Source organism: Alosa pseudoharengus, unplaced genomic scaffold (assembly GCF_046254945.1).
Source record: "Alosa pseudoharengus isolate Yale_2024_CS ecotype anadromous, Long Island Sound unplaced genomic scaffold, YU_APseudo_1.1 YU_APseudo_1.1_scf_1, whole genome shotgun sequence".
In the NCBI taxonomy this organism is placed as follows: Eukaryota; Metazoa; Chordata; class Actinopteri; order Clupeiformes; family Clupeidae; genus Alosa; species Alosa pseudoharengus.
The window spans coordinates 28,873,678-28,880,161 of record NW_027468564.1 but is presented as its reverse complement, the minus strand read 5'-3'; positions in this window follow the sequence as shown (position 1 = coordinate 28,880,161).

Below are 6,484 nucleotides of genomic sequence, written 5' to 3'. Positions count from 1 at the left end.
ACTTGGAGGAGACTTAGCTAACGTTAGCATAGTTAGCTAACCGCTGCTAACGTGCTAGCATCGTCACGTCAGGCTGTGCACAGTAGTGTAACATTTATTCACCATAAATTAATAAAGTTGAGTGGTTCTGCAATGTAGGCTATGTTTCCGTTTTTTTGCATTACCATGTCCCGTACATGACATGGCCCAGTGTCCTTGTAACATGCATGCAGCAAACCTAGATATGAATGTGATTTCAGCCCGACTTTCAACATTTCTTTCAAGAAGACACGTAAACCACAAAGACCCGTAACGAGGGATCTGGAATGTTGGTTACCTAGCAACCAAGACGCTGTCTATTGAAAAGGGAACTATTTTTTGATGCGTAAGAACGATGTCGAAATTAACATTTTTAAACAATATTGGGGTGTTTTCAGATTATTTAGTTTGTGGTAGAATTGTTGTATAAAAGCAATATAGCACTCGTGATCGTGGGATTGGTCATGGATATTCCCACGGCTGTTGTTGCCTGCGCCACTCGGCCTCCGGCCTCGTGGCTACGGCCGAACAACACCCGTGGAAATATCCATGACCAACCCCACTCTCACTTGTGCTATTTTGCTTAAGAAGAAAATAAAAATATAGAGTCAGTATAGACCCTTTCAACAAGAAAAACAAAAACAATGCTTAAACATTCTATTTTGTTCCCAATCTAACATATGGAATGTTAAAACGGAAGCCTTGTGGGAACAACTATGATGTAGAGGGTGACAATTTTTCGGGACTCCCGCGGGTCACGGTATTCCCGCGGGTTTCCCGCAGTACGGGAGTAAATTTCACTGTTGGTAACGTGATTGGGACGGGACAGGAAATAATAAACGGGAGCTGACGGGAAGCCAGAGATTATTAACTTAAAAAATGACGCTGCAATGCAGTGAGTGCGCCCAAAGACGTGAGGCATTTCGTTTTAGAAAAGAGAACCAATTACAACCCACAATACGTTTGTTGTTGATTGGTAGCCTATCAGAGCAAGACAAGCAGCTGCCCTGTTCACAATCAATCAGCTTCAGCGATAGGCCCTAAGGCAAAATGGATGCAAAGAAACAGTTACAGGCGAAAGTATCAGCAAAGGACAACTCCATTCAATTGCACGAGCTGTCCGGGAAAGCGATTCTCGTTGAGTTTAATGTGTCATGCAATGTTGGGGCATGACACCTTGACGATCGCATTCCTCAATATATTTATCGCATAACCCTGGCGGAACACAAAAAATTGTTTTGTTTACTCATAGCAACGTTGCTATGCTTCGCTGGTTTAACGTGATGAGAACGGTGCAAACTTAACTGATGGGATGAGATCTAACTATGAAATGATTTAAGCATAGCCTACAGCAAAGTACTGTAAAATATGTAATTTTAATATAGCCCAAAATGATCGGCTATTAAAGAAAAGTTAGACAAGGCTTTCTGCCCTACCAAAATGTATGGTCACCGCACGCTACTGTAGCCTAACAGTCGGATAACTTTAGACATCAACATAGGGAGCGGGACGGGATTCGGGAGTCTTTCTCTCGGGATTTTGCGGGACAGAATTTTTTTGGGGGGGCTGTCACGTGATCGGGATATGACGGGAGTATTTGTGCGGGCTCGGGATGGGACGGGAGTGAAAATTGCTTCCCGTGTCACCCTCTACTATGATGCTGATAATGGAACTATGATGCTGATAATGGAACTGTACAATATTTACCGGGGGGGGGGAGGGCTGGTCGTCAGGGGGGGGAGGGCCTAAGAGAATTTTTTAAGCCTTAGGGGAAGGCCCAGGAGACATTTTTTGGCCTGGGGGGAGGGCCGAGGAAAATTATTTTTTCCTGATCCATGATATTTTTTTCCCCTGATCAATGATCGGTTTTCGATATTTTAAAAGGTTTGTAGGCCAAAACATGATTCACGTCTCTTTGACAGAGTGCGCGAGTCCAAAAAGTCGCAACCCTACCTGAATCTCCCACAACTCCCCTCGTAAGCTTGCAGGTCACCCGCGGTTATGAGTCATAAACCAAATATTTTAATGATATTCGGGTCATTTGCAGGCGGGTCAGTTAAAATTAATTAAATATATATTTTCTACAAATAGGCCTACTTAAAATATCACGAGAAGGCTAGCATCAATACAGTAAAGCATCAATACAGTAAGTCAACAGTAAAGAAGCTGAAGACGCGAGTTAAAATAATAAAGACACCCCTTCAGGAAAAGCGATATAGGCTATGGGAAATATTGGGAAAAGTTCTTAAAGAAGATGACAGTAGTACAAGTTATGGTCTATGTAGGCCTACTTCTTGCGAAGCCATTTAAAAGTATGACAGCCGAAACGGGCAGCCTGCAGGAATAAATCTTATGGCACAGACTACACAGTGTATAGGTTCGCGCATGCATAAAAGTTACCTTAGTTCGTTGTGTTTGTAACTTTAAACAGTGGATGTGCTTTAGTAGCCTAAAGCTTTGTGCTTCATTCAGCATTTTAAACCAGTTCTTACGCTAACGTTTTGACCAGCAATGTATCTCTCTTGCCTACCTGCCTCCCCATTTCTATTTTCGAAAGAAGTATGTCCATGGCCAAATCTTATCCTAGTGTTCTAATCCTTGGTGGTTGCGTGCGTGCTTGCGCTCTTATTCTCATTCTCTCTCCTGCGCAAACATTATGTCCTGCATGCCTGCGTGTAGTTCTACTGCATAAAGCTTCGCAAATAAATTAGTTTGTTTTACAGAAATGGACTACTGCATGCAGGCTATAACCAAAAGCAGAGTTGCGGTCGGGTTGATTAAAATATCGGGCGACCGCTGGCCGCTTGTGACCAAACCCGCGCAACACTGGTTTGTAGCCCTGTGTGTGTGTAGGCCTATGTGTGCTTATGACATTTGCTGGCCGTTTTAACCTTGTAAACGTAATTTTTGACCAGTTTTATTTGATTCACGTAGGGGGGAGGGCCTAGGAGAATTTTTTTGAGCCGGGGGGAGGCCCCTGGAAAAAAAAAATTGACCAGGGGGGAGGGCCAGGCAGAACATTTTTAACCCGAACGTCTGGCGACCGGCCCTCCCCCCCCCCCGCTAAATATCGTACAGTCCCTTAGAAGCGGTCAATGCCGTAATCAACCTGACTTCCACAGGCTGTTAGACCACGTGTTGGTTTTACCAGCACCTCCTCTTCCTTCTTCAGTTTGCTGCACATTTCTACAATAAGAGCATAGGCTACAGTAGTTCACACACACATATTAAGACCACCCCACACACGAGGCAAATTTGTTTACATGAGACACACACCACATTGCAAAGTACAATAAATGTATTTGGGTATTTTCAAATAGTGTCTAATCTAGAATATCATTTTATTTTTTTAATTTCTGCATAAAATTAAACACATTTTGAATGTGTTGCTCTATGCAATAGATGCTAAATGTAGGCTGCACAGTCTTTCTCTAAACTTGAACTTACATTCATTCATTTAGCAGACACTTTTATCCACAGTGATGTACAAACAGAGAATAAGAATAGAGAGGAGACCTTAGCTAGGAATCACTACTGTATCTGTCAATACCTTTGTCAATACGTGGACAAGAGTGCAGACACTTCCACATCCATACATCTTACTCTTACTCTACTCTACACAGCACTCACTATATGACTCTCCACATGACTATATACTATACTCACTATATGACTCTCCACAGAGGTTAAAGTGGGGTGTGTGTGTGGGGTGGGGGGCGGGGAGGAACGCAGTTCAGTTCCGCCATCTCAGATAAATGAATAATAAATATATTCTTTCATACCATCGATATAGTGCAATGATATTGTTAAAACAAATGGTGAGTTTCGGTGAGTTAATTAGTAATTCTTGTTCAAAAAGTATTGCTACAGTACACCACAATACTCAGTGTGTTGTCCAACGGTGAGTCATTTTTCCCCGTTGCACCGACACTGGATTTTAATGTTCCCCCACCTGCCAAATCCCATTTTAACCACTGACTCTCACTCATGTGCAGTGCTGCGCTGTGTGAGAGGGGGAGTGGTTAGAGCAGCCAAGAGTGTGCTTCTTCTCTGTCATTCTTTTCTGTGCTTCAGCCAGAGTTTGCTTCTTATGACATCATTTATATTTTGCATTTCTTGTCCTAACAACATCAAACTGGGCACTGCACTCACTTGTGCCTTTAGCAAGAAACTTGCCAAGTTTGAAATGAGTCGGGACAGACAGACTAAATTCTAAATCATATGTTGAATTTAAAAACTGTGGCTAACTATAGAATACATAAGTAAATAAATAGACGATTTACCTTCTGCACACTGACAGATATTTGTGTTCTTATCACACAGTCTTGTCAATTCACTGGTTAAGCTTCTCTGGGTGGTAGAACTTCACACAGCGATTCTCTAACTATGCAAAAGCATATATTAAGGGGTCCTTAATAATCATAACTATGACAATAACAGCATATATTAAGGGGTCCTTAATACTCATAACTATGACGATAAAAGCATATAGTGGCAAGTGGCAAACATGCTTGCTATTATACATGACTTATTGTTTTTAGCATGTGAGTTTAGGCCTACAGGCTACTGCTTGTGCTAACACGCAAAGATATCTATTTACCTATCGCATCTGCCAGTGCCTATTTATCTAATCACACACACAAGTTGCGTCTGTTGAACCACGTCATCCTAGCATACCAGTCAACATTTTGACAGCTTTCCAAAAACGGGAGATTTTTTTTTTCGGGGGGGGGGGGGGGGGGTTTCAACACTGCATTTTGGTCGTTGCTTTTACCTTACCATTACCTTACGCATGCCAGTTATGTATCCACCTGCCTGCAGCCTACTTCCAAAACTCCAAAGCTGCTTGCTGTCTGATTTGGTTCCGTGGACACAAGTTCAGTGTATCAATAACACTCAATAACAGTTTATGTGATGTGTTAATCAATTAAATTTCCAACAATTTCACAACAGCTAGTTCTGGAGTAGGCCATTCAACTAGCCCGCTTGCTTACGACGAGACTCAGGCACAGGCACAGTCCTGCAGTCGGCACCCGCTTCCTTATTTGGGTTTTGGGTTGCCAGGTTTTAGCCTATGACGGTTGAAATTGAAACTAAGTGATCGTGTATGTGTAGGGTGTATTTCATACAAAATCTGGCAACCTGGTACCCTGGAAATCCAGAGTTCTCGCGAGAGCACAATGGAATTGTCTCTGCGAGACACTCTGGCAAAGAGCAATAGACCTCTCCAGAATAAGTCCCGCCTGAATAACTTCCGTATTCATCCAACTTCCAGTCGTCAAATGTCTATGGGAAATAACATGGCGTTTCGAAAAATCATACCTGTCAAACTCTGGGCAAAGCTGGTGGGCCGATTGGCCTACATACTTCTGCCATCTGGTTTCCACTGGATTTTTTGATTGTCGATGTTTGATTGTCTGATTTTTTTCTACTTTGCCACCTACAGATGTTTGACAGGTATGATATTTGTTATTTCCCATATGTTGATATTTGTTATTTCCCATATGTTATTTCCCATAGACATTTCCCATATGTTATTTCCCATAGACATTCGACGCCCGGAAGTTGGATGGATACGGAAGTTACGGAGGCAGGACTTATTCTGGAGAGGTCTATGATGCACGTTACTTTTCCCCTTGAATCCCGGGGGAACCAGCTAAACTGATGAAGACAGTGCTGCAACGTTGGAGGACAGTAAATATTGGTCGTAGCGTTATCCGATTGCTGTGGAGTGGCTTTCTTTAGTGGCAGGCTAGCACATACCGTTGACTTGCGCTAGCCTAGCACCTGCGAACTCTGCAATTAGAAGGACTGGATGAAACGTGTTGAAAACGGTCTCCACTGATAAATATCACACTTGCTTACTTGGAAATGAGGTCTTATGTCCAAAATCCTGAACCACCCCTTTAATCTTATACAAGTTATATCCTAGGACGTAGGTAAAATAATGTTAGATAAATTCGTCAAAGTGAATCATTTGTGTCAACTCGCCATGTAGATTTATTAACGCACCCGTGATGATCTACATCTCCATTTACCAAATGTTTAGAGCGCACGTTGAGATTTATCCATGGCTATGGAGATTTATCCATGGCTATGGATAAATCTATTGCCTATGGCTATACCGTGAGACGCTTTTTGTTTGTTCAAAGTGCGTGTTTAGGGTGTGAGAGGGGAGTCGATGTGCTTTGATTCCAGCTTGTTAGTTGTAGTCTGCGATTAAAAACACGTGTGTGTGTGAAGTATGCAAACAGCGATAACGCTTTCATTATGGCTGCTTTAGCCACAGACCTTGAGCTACTGTACAGTAGATTGGGTTCCATTTAGAAGTGTCCACTTCAATTGCGCTTTCCAAGATTTACACAGCTGCGTGAAATATACTGATATGCAAAGCTATTAACTTTTCGCCAATAGGTGGCAGCTTAAGTCCGCTTGATACTGTAAGCCATTGGTTCCCAAATTAGAT